General features: G+C 38.3%; 1 long non-coding RNA gene across 6 annotated transcripts; it reads left to right on the top strand.

Annotated features, from left to right (window-relative positions):
* Nucleotides 1-219: 219 nt before the first annotated feature.
* LOC131826557 (uncharacterized) lies at nucleotides 220-17,301 on the top strand. Of its 6 annotated transcripts, none has more exons than XR_009351651.1 (5): nucleotides 220-430; nucleotides 9,402-9,438; nucleotides 11,805-12,054; nucleotides 12,479-12,576; nucleotides 15,928-17,301. It is a non-coding gene; the product is annotated as an uncharacterized LOC131826557 (long non-coding RNA). The 6 variants fall into 6 exon arrangements; XR_009351650.1 differs by lacking the exon at nucleotides 220-430 and adding an exon at nucleotides 1,323-1,877; XR_009351653.1 differs by lacking the exon at nucleotides 11,805-12,054 and having other exon boundaries at nucleotides 223-430; nucleotides 15,928-17,300.
* Nucleotides 17,302-17,396: the final 95 nt, after the last annotated feature.

Here is a 17,396-nt window from a genome sequence, read left to right as displayed (position 1 = left end):
ATGAGTCGTCGCGTGGAGGGAAACCCTGGGCCGCTTCCTCCCGCACGGCAGAACGGTTCGAGTAACCAGGAGGTGTGCCCTGCTCCCTGCCTGGTGCGAGACCGCTTCCAGGACCTGGTCAGCCGTAGGAGTCTGCGCGGAGCTAAGCGGGCCTCCCCGACGGGCGTCAGCGCCCAGCTTTGTGGCCACAGCTTCCGGGCTCCGCCGGGCCTCTGCGCGCAGGGGACCGCCGGCGCGCGGCTCGTGGCTGGGGGCGTTTCACGAGCCCGGATCCCCGCAACCAGGTTCTCCCCGTCCCGCCCGCCACTCACACCTTGGTGGGCTGCTTCCGGCCCAGTCCTGTGGGTCTCTAGAACCGAGCAGTGCCCTGGCCAGAGATGTAAAAGAACCGGCGGTCTGACCCTACCACCCGTCTACGTAGAACTCTCCGGTAAACCCCTTGCGTGTGGGGGATCCGCTTCCCTCCATCCTAGGAGTTTGATCTTTATGCAGCGCCCCATGTATACAGCAACTGTGTTATGTACCGTAGGTTAAAAAAAAAAAAAAAAAAAGATGGGATTAGTCTCACATCCAGAGACAGTTTATTTTCCACATAAACTAGGAAACAAGTCATGAGGTAGTGAGCAATCCAACAGACCCACGTAGAGAGCGGGGTGGGGAGTGGGGCGGGAGGGGTTGGGAAGGGTAGATCCAGGCTAGACGGGAGAGACTCAGAGCGAGCGGGCGAGGAGTTGACAGGAGAGGGAAGAGCGTGGGAGAGGAGTCGGTCCGAGAGGGGATGGTGGGCAGGGGGTTAGGTGAGAAGAGGAAGGAGGAAGGAGAGCCTGGAGCGGGGGGACAAGAAGGGAAACTGGGCGGAGTGGGGGGAAGGTGGGCGGGCATAAGAAGGGGAGGGAGAGGCCTAGTTTGGGTCCTACGGGCCTCCGCTCACTGCCCTCTTGCGTGAGAGAAGTCTCACGAGCCCCCCCGAATACGCCACCGGGCAGCCTCCCAGCCTCTGCGAGCGCCGTCTGGCCGCTCCCCCTCGGCCTCGGAAACCCGCGGCGCGCACACTGTCACGGTGCGGGGCCACGCTGACTCTGGGAGCCAGACGGCCTCGCGCCTAAAGCAAACGGCCCTCCTCGACCGCCTCCCTCCCGACGCGGAGGCCAGAATCCAGGTGGGCTCGACCCGAGCGAGGCCCAGCGCATCCGCCGGAGCACTCAGCCCCGCGCCTCAGGCGCCGCGTGCGGTGGGCCGGGCGGAAGGATTCTCGGCGGCGACTCTGGGGGAACTTGGGGCAAATGTCTCGGGGAAATGTCCCAACCCTGCGGACAGGCCCGGCGTCGACGGGGCCGGGAGCCGGGGTCTCCTCTGTTAACACTTATTTGAGCTACTTTTGTCTGTTTACTCGTTGATAAGCGCATTGGGGGATTCAAAAGGGAACTTGACCGGCAGCGCTCCCGAGGTGGTGGCGGGAGTAGAGATAAGGCTCCAACGGGACTGTCGACTGCTCGCGACAGCTGGGGCCGGCGCCGCACGCGGAAGCTGGCTGTGGCGCGCGGGAGCTGGGGGCCGGGGCAGCGCCCCTCACTCAGCTCGGGCTTCGCGACCGGCCCGGGAGCCGCCCCTTACTCAGCTCGGGAGGGAGGCGCGACGCCTGGCTTGGAGGGGTCGCCGAGCTGAGTGGGAGCGCAGGGCCCACCGCGGACGGCCCGCACGAGCGGATAGACCGCGGAGCGCCCCGGGCGAGGCGTTCGGCGTGGATTGGGTAGGAGCGACGGGCCTGACGCTGAGGAGCTACGCCGAGGCCGCCACATCCTCGACCCTTGCCCTAGACGGAGCGGAGGCCTCACGGGATAAATGGGACGCGTTTAAGGCCCCGGCTCCTTCTCTAGGTAGGAACCGGCCGCGCGTCCCGTCGGCGGGCGCTGGCTCCCAGCACCCGGCGGCCGAGGCCGCTGGCGTTTTCCCGCCTTGCGCGCGTAGCCGGGTGGTGAGCGCTGGGTGCCGCTCGGCTGGAGGAGGGCCGCGAGGAGGCTGGTGGCCGAGTCCTGGCGCTGCCCTTCCCGGCCGCCTGCACCCCGCCGGCAAGCCGCGCCCTGGGGCCCGGCAGGAGGCGCTGTGCGGACGAATTGAAACACAATACAAAGGTTTTAGGGATGGCGTTTGCGCATACTAGGACCGGACCCTTTAGTTGAGTGACCCGATTCAGACCTCCTCCTCCACCTCCTCCCTGTCTTTAATGTGTGTGTGTGTTGGGTTAGTCAGAAGGGTAAGACGTCAGCGAAGGAGATTGAAAAGTATAAATTCTTAAAATTCAGGTTCGCTGTTTTAAAAGGAAGATGTAAGGCAGATATTCTAATTCTTGGCTATAAAGGGCTCGCTTAATACTGCTGTTAAAGATCCTACTCCATTTGAAGGGCTGGGTTTAAATTCTTTTACTGAAATAAAGGTTCATACAGACTTTCTGCTTATTGCTATATGAAAGATGTCATCAGTAACAGGAGCAAGAGGTAATTTCAATATTGAAATTACCATATAACAATATTGTTTGTGGTGCTTTATCAAACTATAGCAATGCTATGTGAATATTTAGTGGTCTGTGAATCATTAGTTAGTCCGCAGGAACTGGGGCAGTTATGCAAAAATGAAATGTATTATTTCATTTATTGTCCTCTTAAATGTAGGACTAAATTCATACCAGGGGGTAATCTTATGAAAACTCTGATCAGAAATAAAGGGGAGGGGAAGGAAAAGGAAATCTCTGAACCCATTGTATATATGGCCAATGTAGACATTGTATAAGCCTTGTATAAGTAAGCCTTGTATAAGTAAGTGGTGGAGCTATGAAGAGATTAAATGGCGCTGCCTCCATTTTATATGTGTTCTCAGCCTCAAAGGGATCTGCCTTAGAGAGACTGGCCTCCTAGTAGAAGCTGGCATTCTTGGACTTTGTTTTTGCAAATTGATTTGTGTCATTTTGGAAATTATTCAGAGTGATTATAAATGCAAATTACTAAATGCATGGCATATAAAGAGACATTTTATTCTGCTAATAATTAGTCTAATATATGGAAGAATTAATTTCCAAACAATACTTCCACTGGAAAAAAACCCTATGATTTTATGATAGTGTGATTTGGAAGTGACGCTGTTCTATCTAACAAGTAACTATTTCAGGACTTCAGGATATTAAAGTTAAAATCAGTATGAAATTTTGGTAAAAGGAAGAGTTTATGGTGTAAACAGGTGCTTATTGTGCCAGGATAGATATCTACAGTGTTGTTCAAATACAGTGCTTCAGTCTGAGTGCAAGTTTATGATAGGGTGCTTCTACCTCTTCTTTGAACAGGTTAACCCCAAAATAAGTATAAGGTAAACCCTGGTTAAATAAAATAGTTCTTTTTTATTGGTAAAGATTAGGTTAGGTAGTAAAATTATATAGGAAGTTAGATATGTAATAATCACATTAGCTTACCTTTATATAGGATTTTGTAACTCATTAAGTGCTTTAAGGTCTATTTATCTTACTTAATTCCCACAATAAATTTTTAAAATTTAAATTCAGTTAGCCAACATATAGTACATCATTAGTTTTTGATATGGGTTCAGTGATTCATTAGTTGCATATAACACCTAGTGCTCATCACTCTCACAGTAAACTTTTTGACATAGATACCATTTTGTTGGTTTTATAATTGGGGAAACAAGCTCACAGTGGTGGCCTCTTGAATTTAATTCAATTAACTCTGCTATGCAGCTGGAGTAACCAGCAACCACTAATACCTTGACTTTCAAATTGCATGGAAAATTTGGTGTTCCTGAACCAAATGAATGGATTTTTGAGCTAGATAATGCAGAACTGAGGTCGTGATACAGTTTTGAAATGAGTGCGTGTGGTGGTGGGGTAGATGGTGTTTGTAGTATAAGATTTAATATATAAAAATACAAATTGTGAGTCCTTAAAAAGCGGTAGTGTGATAGGTTTACAGTTAAAATGATACTTCTTTCTTAGAAAAGAAACTGTGAAGCTCAAAATTTCAAGTCACAATCCTGAAATGTCTTTTTTGGTTAACTTAACTAAAGAAAGCAACTTCTAACAGTTATTTCCTTAAAGTTTGAGATGTAATATATTTCAGCCAGGTGACTTGAAATAGAAAACAGATAAAGATGACTTACTGGTTAGTGAAATACCAGTCTGAAACAGCCAGCTTACTTTTTTTCCCCTCTTCATTTCCCCTGGACCAGCTGTTAATGTTTAACCTTCATTTACTACTTCAAGAGTCATATTTACACTTCTCCAGCAACACTTTATCCATATGTTCCTTGGCCTTATACATTATATAAGGCTCTTTTAGGGCAACTTCCTAATCTTCTCATTAAGAAAATGTCACACTCACCCAAATAACCCTATAGAAGACGTCAGATGATATCACCACTAAAATAACTCCATAGAAGATGTCATCTGATATCACTTATAGGCTTCATTTTTGTCTGTAATGGTCTTTGTCAGGTTGTTCTTCCCATTTAGACAACTGGGATGTTTCCTTTCCTTTATTCAGTTGATGGGGGGAAATCTAAAAACACTTCACAATTCACTTGATATCAGGTAATGAATTCAGCTTTCTTGAGAGGAGCATGCTGCAAAGTTATTTTTTCTTTGTTAATAATTAGTTGTCTTACCTAAAACAAGTGATCATCATTTGGATCATAAGTTTCATACTGGAATGTTACTGCTTTACTATGTAAGGGATATGACAAAAAAGGACAGCATGGACTTTACCTCTTGTCTGATAACTTGCTTTTTCCTACTTTTATAGGTTCCAGAATGAATTGACAAATAAGGCTTAGGTAGTGTTTTTATGAGCAAATCAATCTCATTATTTTTACTTTGGTAACTCCTATCAGGTGATTTTATATATAGGGGAAAAGGTCAATGAATTTTCAAACTAATTTGTCTAGGTTTTGTTATTGTTAGTGGTTAATTCAGTAAAGTTGGAGTTAAGTTTTTTGTATTTAAAACTTATTATAATGTACTGATTATGTAATTGACCTTTAGCCATGGAATATCACCAAGTTCAAGGTTTTTATCTGTAGAGTAGATATACTCCTGTTTATCACCTTTGAGGAATATTTCTGGTTTAAGAGAGGCCAGATAAGTTCTATCATAATAATACATTTAATATATTACAACCAATTGCTAGATCTCTTGTACCTTTAAAAATTTTTAGTGATTTACAAATAATGTGTGATCTGAGTAAATGTGTCTTCTTCTTTTTTTTTTTTTAATTTTAGGATTTTATTTATTTATTTGACAGAGATCACAAGTAGGCAGAGAGGCAGGCAGAGAGAGATGGGGAAGCAGGCTCCCTGATGAGCAGAGAGCCTGATGTGGGGCACGATCCCAGGACCCTGGGATCATGACCTGAGCTGAAGGCAGAGGCTTTAACCCACTGAGCCACCCAGGTGACCCTAAATGTGTCTTATTCTTATCTGATTTTTCTTGGCTCAAGAAGAGACTTTTAGCCAGAATCTACCACTCCTTTCAAAATAGGCCCAACTGAAAAAAAATGGAATTGAAACTTAATGTGTCAAAAATAATTTCCTTTTTGCACAGAATTTGTTTGTCTCATCTAGGGCACTTCTGTGTAGTACTACGGTGCTGATTCTCCATGGTCTTACACTCTTTCATTTTTAAGTCTGTGAGGTCATCCCTATGAATGTTCATTTCTGGAATCAGGGTGATTGAAACTCTGCTTGAAAATCTAAAAGTCTAAAGTCTAAAGCAAAAGCTATAGTGATTTTCTGTATAACCTTTTGTGACTAATAGAATTATCTTACCAAATTATACAGGACTTCCTCTCCAGATTATAAATCATTATGCCGGGCGCCTGGGTGGCTCAGTGGGTTAAGCCACTGCCTTCGGCTCAGGTCATGATCTCAGGGTCCTGGGATCGAGGCCCGCATCGGGCTCTCTGCTCAGCAGGGAGCCTGCTTCCCTCTCTCTCTCTCTGCCTGCCTCTCCATCTACTTGTGATTTCTCTCTGTCAAATAAATAAATAAAATCTTAAAAAAAAAATAAATCATTATGCCAACTTTGACTGTTGCAAGATATTGACAGCTCTTGTTAAACTGAATTACGATTTTCACATGTGAACTTGCTACTCCCATATCTGACATCCTTCTTGTCTGAATCAGTACTTTTGGCACTTAGTCACAGATTTATATTTTAACATTTGTTTAAGGCTTTGTTCCTTTGAGACTATAATGCCCTTGAGGGCAGGTTCTATGTGTTAGATTTTTTAATGCCTCACAACTCCTGAGTAAAAGTTTTGGCGTATGGTATGTACTCAGTGAAGAATTATTCAAATAAACATGAACTTTTTTTTTTAAGATTTTATTTATTTATTTGACAGACAGAGATCACAAGTAGGCAGAGAGGCAGGCAGGGAGAGAGAGGGGGAAGCAGGCAGAGAGAGAGAGGGGGAAGCAGCTCCCTGATGAGCAGAGAGCCCGATGCGGGGCTCGATGCGGGGCTCGATCCCAGGACCCTGGGATCATGACCTGAACCGAAGGCAGAGGCTTTAACCCACTGAGCCACCCAGGTACCCCTAAACATGAACTGTTTTTATTGAGTGTTGTGAAGAGCATTTTTTTAGAAATATGAAGAATTAAAATATGTGGTCTCTGTCCTTGTGGTACATGTAGTCCATCTGGGTTCCACATAATTTATTAGATTCATAATCCTTTATGTATAATAATGAAGTCCAAAAATCCCAGAAAACTTACAGTGTTATGTTTTTGGTAATATTTTGTAGTAAAATCTAACCCAAGAGTAAGTCATTTGGCATAAAAATATGACTTGAACTAATGTGAAGCTATTTATAGTATTCATTTATTCTACTTAAAAAGAATATTCAAATGTTTTACCTCAGAAATAATTGATCCTTTAATTATGAAGTTGTTATATTACCACCATGGTATATATATTATATTACCTTTTGAAATCTGAAAAATTCTGACTTCTGAAATACATCCAACCTCAAGAGTTTTAGAGACTGTGGATCTCTATGGATACAAATATAAATACAACTTATGCAAAAAGTTAAATGATAATTAGTCAAATAACTAATATAATAATGGTAGAAATATCCAAAACCTGTCTTAGTAAGCTGCTTAAACAGTCATGGTGTATCTGCTGGGTGTTCCTGCAACTGGGCATGCACTCAGTTTTGGATCCCAGGGACCAGAGGCAGATGACGTGGGAGTTTCTTCCTGACATGTCCAGGCATATGAAGAGCCAGAGGATCTGTACAATCTAAGTCCTTTAGAGAGCACAGAGGATCAAAACCAGGGAAACTAAGTTCAGTCATCCAAGAGTAAGAGATGACCTGAAAAATGACCCAGAGAGGCACTGGAATGGGAGGAGGGATTAAGGGTAAGGTGAGAGTCCTGGGCAGTTGCCATAGCCATGGATGATAGAGCTGCAACCCTATGCTGAATAAGTGGTTGACTTTGGTGTAAAGGGTAGATTTGGAACGGGCTGGTACAAATATTGTTGCATGGATCTGAAAGGGACCCTTTATATAATAATTTATGGCTGTGTCCTCTCACTATTTAAAAATGAGTGATCTGAAGTTCAATAATTATTTTTCAAACATCTAGTTAGTGGTTGAGCCACAGCACAAATCCAGGTTTTATGTTGCCTATCTAGTGCTTTTTCTAATACCATAGGGAAATAGTATTTCAATCTGGAGTAGTCATGAATGACTTTTCAGAAGTTTGAATTGAATTATAGTAGTTTGCCAAAACTTGAATTGAATTATTTGAATTGAATTATTATCACAGTTCCACAACACTTAGATCTCCATAAATCTCTGGCTATACTTTTATATATATTTTTTGCATTTTTAAGTACCTTGGTGTCAAGGATTGTCTTAACTTTTTAAATCCCCACAGTACTAAATAAAGAAGTGTTTTTCACGTAGTATAGAATGAGGAAAAAAAAGGGTTGAAATGGAAGCAGACCAAAGAATAAGTGTGTCTTATAGTAGAAAGAATACCACTGGGAATTATAAAACCCAAGTTCTTTTCTAATCTGGCACAGATTAACTGGATAACCTTGTGCAAATCACTGAACTTCTCTGAGATTCAGTTTCCATTCCCACCCCCACCAAAAAGGTCAAGTGACCTTTAAACTCTTTTACTCTGTATTTTAGTTTTATGTCTATATTTGGTTGAACAATATAATTACCATTAACACCATCCTGGATTTAATTGTCTAGGTTTTATAAAAAGATAGGTGATATGGGCTTAGGTTTTGCAGGGAGCCTCTCCATAGAGATCTCTGAATATATCTGGGATATTGATTAAACTATTTTGGTAAAATTGTAAAAATACAAAAAATATCAACAATACATTCAACAATAATCATTTCACATTCAAGGCATTGAATAAGATGTGTTCTCTGACCTAGGATTTAGGAACAATTTACTTTAAATAGTTAAAAATGTAAGTAAGTAAACAAAACAAGCTCTGTGGAACTTTGATATGTTTAGCTGTAATGAATCAGCCTCTGAAACTGTGGTATGACTGGCTATTCAGCCTTTCATTGGAACTGTTTAAATTATTTAGGATTTCATAATATAAATATTTTGATACTGTGCACTACTTGATTAACATGAAAGTGGTTTATCATCTTTGAAGAAAATTGTAACCCTTACAAATCAACTCAGAGTATAATGTTTCTAATTGATTATCATCTGGGATAATATAACTATATTCCCAAAGCCCCTTTTCTGAGTCCCAAACATGTTAGAGAAGCTATCACATTCATTTCACTTTATGTTGTATTAACTAATGGCAAAAATATTTGGTTGGAACTACATAGCATTGTGATTGACTGGTGAACATTTTAATAGAGGAGATCTAAATAAAGATAACATTTTTCAAAAGAAGGACATTGCTGGTGCTTGACTACCTGTTCTGTAACACATTTATTCAGTCTTGGCAGTTAATTTAGATTAGAACATTTAAAGTTTCCAGCCGGTGGCCATCTTTACAGAATAAACCATTTCATGAAAATTTCTTATAGGTTATTTTCCTAAACAAGGTTTTTAAAAATTTTATACTGTTATCCACAGTATAAAATAAATGTACATTGTGACCTGGTACCCACATACATATATAGTAACTGAAATAAACTTTCATGAAATAATACTTGGCTTACTATGTGTGATGCACAGTGAGTTTTTTTAAAATTATGTTCTAATTTATTTTATTCTTTTGAAATAGTTTGTTAGAAACCCACTAAATTGATTCCTAACTCTCTGAAATGTCATGACCTATCATTTGAAAAGCTTCAACTTAATCCTTTTTTGAGGGCAGTTAATATTTTCTATTTAATTTTTGTTCCACAGAGCCGAGATCTGAGCTCAGCACATAGATGCTACTCAGGTAATGTTTCTTGAGTGATTTGTTCTTGATCTAGTTTCAGAAATATTAAAGTATCAGTGACACTTCTCTATACCAGTTGCATGAAGCTGTTGAAAGAAATTAGGAGAAAATTATTAGTAATTAGAAGATGAAGGTAAAACATATATGAGAAGAAGCAAAAGTAACCACACATTAAAAAAAAAATAATAACAACGTGTTGTTTCTCTAAGAAGTTGTAGAATCAAGTGCTGACTTGTATTTTTTTTTTTCAAATGCCACTATTTTAAACTCGGTATTCATTTTTCTAATAATTTAATCTTAAAACTATCACCTCATGACTATAGAGTGACTTTCTCCTAACTGCTGCTTGTGTGTGTGTGTGTGTGTGTGTGTGTGTGTATGAAACTTAACTTTGATTAGGTGTTATTTTTCTAAGAAAGTAAGATTTACATCTTGTAAACTAACTTTATTACTATTCTTTGAACAATATTCTGAGCCAAATACTATTTGTGAATAAATCACATATTTTTGCCTTTTTTGCCTCCTAATCATGCAAGGTTTTTCCCCCTATAGTAATGTCTGCTTAATTTTCAAGTATGGTCATTAGTAACTTAAGCTTTTCCATTTATACCCATTAATAATTTTGGGGGGGAGGTTTTGACAAATATTTTGGTTCCTTATAGGTTCAACTCAAATAAAATTCTGTTACAAAAAATATATTAGAAGTTTCTAAAAGATTGCTTGGTATTTTCTAGCTGATGACCTTTCCCTTTGTAACAATAATTTGTATACTAGAGTTTCTGCTTAGCAAAGAATTAGGCTACTTCAGTGAAATTTTCTGGGATATGATTAACCCAAATAAATAGAATATACATATCTTTTTACCATATGATTTGAGCAGGGTAACATCAATATATCAGGAAGTTTTCGCTACTGCTATTTTACGTTTAGTAGTATTTTATAATTATTCTAAAAATTAATGTTTTCTTCTCATGCTAAATTCTTTAATGGAATTTTATCTTCTTTCCTTTCTTTTGTTTTTCCAATTTTTCCTTTTTTTCCCCTCCTTCTTTTTGTATCACACAAATACTTCTGTGCTTTATACAATACTGAAACTCATTGAATGCTTGCTGATTAACTTTAAGCTAAGTTATTCCCTAAAACATTTAAGATCACTAGGGCTCTCTAATATTAATGTTATCTAGTGGATAGCAAATTGGGCTTAGAAGTTAGAGAACTAAGTACATAATTGTGTTTTTTAAAATTAACTCAATGATTTAATCTCTGTCCTTTTATTTTTTTTAATCTATAATTTATATAGGGCTAATAATTGCTTTTCCCTTTTGTCTATTTTACAGAAAAATGTAAGATCATGAGATAGTTATAAGGATTTTTTTTTGAAAATTTAAAAGTATTCTACATGTATAATGTTTAGTGAGGCCCCTGATCATGGTTGTGATTAAATGAAAAAATGTACATAAAATAACAAGCACAGTGCTTAACACAGAGTAAGTACTTAATAATTGTGCCTGTTCTGAATATTATTTAACTTGTATTTGTGCTTATAAATTTCAGTTACTTTATATTTCACATTTTAAAATAGAATAGAGTCTAAGAATACTAAACTTGTCAATTTGTTTTTCATGCTTCTCATTTTATGTGGCTTTCTTCATTGAAATTCTCTCCCTTCCCCCAAATCTGGTCTTTTTAAAAATATGTATTTATCACTTTATAAATTTTTACATATAAATAGTTAAAATTTATAATTGGATAGTTGAAAATGAAAATTATAATTAGTTCTATGCGATTATTTTGAATTATAACAATTTGAATTATTCCATATATAACCATGTAATAAGACATTTGGTTACTTGAGTAATAGCAGTTGCTTTGAGTTATATAATTTCAATTAATTACATTTTGCCCTGTAGCAGATAAGTAAAATTTATATTGCATTATTTTTTATATATAACAGGTATTTTGTCCACATAGAGCAATTTTAGCCAGTTGAAGATAAAAACGTTCAAAAGCAATTTAAACTTAACAATTTAGATCTCATATAGTTAGTTATTTCTTACCTATTTATAACTTACTATAGCTCTCTTCATATTTTTTTTTTCAAATTATGTTTTAACTGTTTTTCTTACCAAAAAAAGTGATCCCATTATAGTGATTGGAGGCTTCCTTTTCTAAACATTAAAGATACGTCATGCTTTTGCAATTTAAAATTGTTTAAATGGAAGTTATTCAAGCGGTTTATTACCTCTTTCTAAAGAGAAAAAAAAAGGTGTCCCTCCGTGTGTGTGCGCGTATGTGTGTATGTGTGTGCGCACACATGTCTGCATGTGTGTGTGACTTAATTAAATTATTTCTCTTTTTCCGTTCAGGAACCTTTCCCAAAATGTTAGAAGAGGGATAGAAAAACATTTGCAACTTTTGTTTCACTTGGTGAACGAGTCAGGAACTGTTTGTGCACAATAATCCAACATCAGTTTAAGATTTTTGGCTGTGTTTTCTCAAGAGCAAGAAAAGATTTTGCTTCCAATTCCTGCACATTATTTTTTTATTGGTTGGATTTCCTATTCAGCACCACTTTACTTTCATTATTTTGGTTATTAATCTGTTCATTTTGGAAGAGTAAGTAATTAAAACAGTTTTGAAAAGTTGTGTGTGTATGTGATATTTTGTTGGAGCATCTACAAAAGCAATAAAAATCCTTGTCCAAATCCTCAAGATGCAGATGGTGTCATGAATGTTTTGAAGGCAGGAAACCATACAGTCCTATTTTAAGAAATTCTATTTATTTTTAAATCAAATAAAAATTTTTCCTGCTCTTTAAAGTACCTGACTGGCAAGAGAACATTTATGGCATCCATTTACAGAAAAAGAAAAAAAAAAAAGAACACACAATTCTTTTAGTAGGTTGAGGTTTGAATACCACAGCTCTTGGAGACATAGAGATCTAGAACTTATTTGGAGATAATTTACATTTTTACCTACTTACTTGCTGTCTTCTTAAAGATGTTAATTTTTCATTCTGTTTTTCTTTTTTCTTTTTCAGTATAATTGCATCATCTCCATAACCAGGAGAATTGCTGTCTGCTCCTCAGCTCTGTATCATTAATGAAGATCTTTGTCTGTTGGGTTTCCTTAGTACAGGTTAGTACTTGACTTTTAGTTTGCTCAGACTCATTATCAGGATTTTTCTGACTGTACTATCAGTGCTTTCTTTCTTTATGGTTCATGTGATGATTTCTTTCCTAAAACTTTAGTATTGCACTTTCCCATCTCTGTTCCCTACTTTATCTTTCATAGAGGTTCTAATAAAAACCAAGCAACCAATCAAGCAAAACAAATGAAAAGCCCCAGCAGCTTCCTGAAAATCTTGACTCTCTCCATATCTATTTACCCTTTTATTTCATTCCTTAATTATTACTACTTTTTTAAAAAAGATTTTATTTATTTGACATAGAGAGACACAGAGAAAGAGGGAACACAAGCAGGAAGAGTGAGAGAGGGAGAAGCAGGCTTCCAGCAGAGCAGGGGGCTCTCGATGCAGGGCTCAATGTGGGACTTGATGCGGGGCTCGATCCCAGGACAATGGGATCATGCCCTGAGCTGCTGAAGGCAGACGCTTAATGACTGAGTCACCCGGCTCCCCTTAATTATTACTACTTTCGAAAACTACTTGGCATCTCCTTTAATCTCACTGCATCATACTGTCTTCCTAACACTTCTCAAATCTGCCGCTTCTATATCGGTGTTGTTATACAAAGTGGTCTGTCTAAAACATGTGAACAGATCACTCATCCTAAGAAACCACTTAATAACTCTCCAACACCTATAAAAGAAAATGAATCTTAGCATGGAATACAATGATCTAGCCCCGGCCTACCTTCCTGACCCTTATTTTGGCATTATGAGATTTCATGTAATCCCCAGAATGTACTATGCTGTTTCTCATCTCTGTACCTTGGCTCATGCCTAAAACTTGCCTAAAACTTTTACTTACCCTGTCTTTCCCTAGCTAGGAAGAAGGCTTTTATCTTTCGAGACTCTGCTTAAAGATCATGACTTCCAGCAGATCTTACTGGCTGGTCACATGACCCTCTGTCCTCACTGTCGTTCCTTGATTCTCCTAGCTCTCATTTATCTATTGCTATCATTCACTAGAAAATGAGCTCCTTGAGGGCAGGGGCCAAATTGTAGTTGGTTTTGTTACTGAAAGGATTGTAAAAAAATCTTTTTTTTTTAAGATATTTTGAGATTTTTAAGGATTTTTTAGATATTCTGAGAATTGAGAAAAGTTTTCTCAATTCTGTGTAAAAAAGTGCTAATTCTGTGAAAAGAAAAACACATTGCAGGTTTCTGATAACTTTATTGATAGAAAGCAACTGATCCAATAGCCTAAATTTCTAACTTTTTCCTATTCTGAATCCATTCATAATGAGGGAATGAGCCACAGCATTACACCCTGAAAATTCTGGATCAAGACAGTTTTTTTTTCTGTTTGCTTTGTGGAACTGTCTGACTTGGACAGCTTTTGGCATGAGTAATAAACTCTCAGATTATTTTAGAAATGATGAACTCTGTGTAGCAGGTGTATTTCCCAGTGTATGCTGACAACAGAAAGAAAAATATAGCTACCTGATTCCAGCTCCAGAACAACCTCAGTCTGTAGTTATTCTCCAAGAGCCTTTGGCAGGAGATATACTGGAATGCTCTGACTGTCCACGTTCTTGGAAAGATGGCAATAGAAAGAAGTTGCTTTCATCAGGCCAATTTTCTTCATTTCTACAGTTCAAGAAGTTTAAGCTCTCAAAGAATGTTTAGAAGACAATGGAACTTTAAACATATCCAAGAAAGTACATTAACGTTAGTCTCTGCTTCCACCCGTTCTCATAGAACTTAACTTATTCCCCATATATTTTGGGGATGATGTAAATGTTCTGTGTTGTCCAGTAGGATAGCTAATAACTACCTGTAGTTCTAAAGCATTTGAAATATGGCTGGTGTGACTGAGAAACTGAATTTATAATTTCATTTAATTTTAATTAAAATTTAAATTTAAGGGGTGCCTATGTGGGTCAGTGGGTTAAAGCCTCTGCCTTTGGCTCAGGTCATGATCCCAGGGTCCAGGGATCAAGCCCCACATCAGACTCTTTGCTCAGCAGGAAGCCTGCTTCCCCTCCTCTCTCTCTGCCTGCCTCTTTGCCTACTTGTGATCTCTGTCAATTAAATAAATAAAATATTTTTTAAAAATTTAAATATCCATGTAGAGCTACTAGCTACCATATTGGATAGTACTGTACTAGGCTATACAATGCCAGGAGTAAAGCTTTTTTTTAAATAAAACACTTGGGTGTCAGAAAAGTATCATCCCTAATCAGATGATCCATTCTTTCCAATGCTGATTATGTGTCTTCCTCTTAGTTCCCTAATGCAAATTTTTGTGTACCTTCATGGCCTGAAAAACTCTTTTTAAAAGTTTTTATTTAAAATCCAGTTAGTTAACATACAGTTTATGTTTCAGGCATACGATATAGTGATTCAACATTTCCATACATCACCTGGTGCTCATCACAACAAGAGTACTTCTTAATCCCCATCACCTATTTAACCCACCCCCCCCTTCCATCCCCTATGATAACCATCAGTTTGTTCTCTATAGTTAAGATTCCATTTCTTGGTTAGCCTCTCTCTTTCTCTTTTTTTTTTCCCCATTGCTCATTTGCTTTGTTTCTTAAATTCCACATATGAATTAAATCATATGGCATTTGTCTTGCTTTGACTTATTTTACTTAGTGTAACACTCTCTAGCTCCATCCATGTAATTGCAAATGGCAAGATTTCAGTCTTTTTTATGGCTAAGTAATATTCCATTGTGTATATATGTACCACATCTTTTTTATCTATTTATCAGTCCTTGCACACTTGGAATCTTCCCATAATTTGGCTATGCTGCTAGAAACATCAGGGTAGATGTATCCCTTTAAATTAGTATTTTTGTATTCTCTGGGTAAATACTTAGTAGTGCCATTGCTGTATGTATTTGATATATTTAAGACAACTGGACATTTTAAAACGATACTGACATTGTTCTCAATGGATCTATAACTTAGGTATGAAAAAGACCATGAATGGTGCTACTTCTGAATTAAGAATTTTATAGGCTAAGTGGCATCTTTTATAAGGTTCTTTCATTATATTTGCAAAGAATCTCTAAGACCTGGTTGACGTTTTTGGAAAACTGAGAGCCAGAAACTTTATATGCTAATCACCATCTAAGAATTTCACCATCGTGATAATGTAGTCAAACAATGTTGTTAAACTGAAGTCTGCACATTGGACTTAAAAGGTAGAGGGAATTCCCAAAGGAAGAAAGTTAAAGGGCAAGGGCAAAGGAAGGAATGAGGTAAATAAACTGGTTTGACTTGGGAACTGTGACATGATCTAGAATATGTGTGCAGATTTTTAACTAGTCTCCGTTGTGATCCCCAACTGCTTCAGAGTTCTGGAAAGATGGATATTAGGAAAGTGAGAAGACAAAGAAAAATTGCGTGGAAGATACTGTTGCTGAGTGGGAAGAATGAGATTGGTGGATAGCTAGAGCAGTCCATCGCTGTCATCATTACCATCATCATCATCATCATCAGAAGCATGGTCTAACCACACCTAGAGCTTCTGTTGAACTGGAATTAAAATCACTTGAATTGCTACCCATTCTTTATCTCAACTGGTTCTTCATTATCTCATTTTGTCGAAGATTACTGTCTTCAATGAAAGTATATGATACATTTGCTATATAACATTTTAATGTTTCTTGATTGGTGCCTGAAGAAATTTTGCTATGTGAAAAGCCACTTTCACCCTTCTCTGTAGCATTCTCCTCCAAGAGCCATCAAATAAGAAAACCAATTACAGTAATTTTCTACCACACATAGAGGTGAGAGTTCCACCAATCTGAAACTAAGTTAGCTATTCCAAACAGCAGGATGCATTATTGTAGAGTAAATAAAAAATGATTGAAGTCTTTACCCTTAATTAAAATAAAACTCATTTAAGAGACAAAATGCTTAGGGAATATAGTCAATAATATTTTAGTAACTTTGTATGGTGACAGATGGTAACTAGGCTTATTATAGGGATCATTTCATGATGTATAAAAATATCCAATCACTATGATGTACACTTGAAACTAATAAGATATTGTGTGCCAATCATATTTCCATTGGGGAAAAAAAAGGATTTGATTCATTTTCTCTCTGAGTCACATTAAATTTTTAGTGATGTGCATGTACCTCTGGGCAGACAGGTTCTATTTCGATTCTCAAGTAAAAAAGCCAAATAAAATGTCTTAAGACGTTCTTGGAACAGTTAGAAGCATGAAGTGCCAAAATATTTCATGAGAAATAGACAACCTGTTTTCTCAAGATTTCTAGTCCAACTAAGGAAATTCAAGAAAGAGGAGATTCTTAACTCCTAACATTATCTTTAAAGAGTTTGTGAAAGAGAAAATAAAGACCAGACGTTAAGTAACAGAGAGCAGAGTGGTAAAATGTTGCCACCTGCTTCTTTGCTTGAGAGAAGAGAAAGATGAAGTGTGTGCATGTGGGCATGCGTGCTGGAGCACAGATAGAAAGTACAAGACTTCAAGGGCTCAGGGTCAAAATAATGAGTGTACAAGCTGGTTTGCTTTCAATTTTTAATTTGTTTCCACTTCTTAAAATGGCATAATGAGGGGGGGCGCAGTGCCTGGGCAGCTCACTTGTTAAATATCTGTCTTTGGCTCAGATCATGATCCCAGGGTCTGCTTCTCCTTCTCCCACTCCCCCTACTTGTGTTCCCTCTCTTGCTGTGTCCCTTTCTCTGGCAAATAAATAAATAAAATCTTTTAAAAAATGGCTTAATGAATATAAACTATTCCAAATCATAATCTTTTTATTCATCAACATCTTTCTTATATCTTTTCTTCAAAC

The sequence above is a fragment of the Mustela lutreola genome, chromosome 3, assembly GCF_030435805.1.
Source record: "Mustela lutreola isolate mMusLut2 chromosome 3, mMusLut2.pri, whole genome shotgun sequence".
NCBI lineage: Eukaryota > Metazoa > Chordata > Mammalia > Carnivora > Mustelidae > Mustela > Mustela lutreola.
This window is presented reverse-complemented; position numbering and strand designations above follow the sequence as displayed.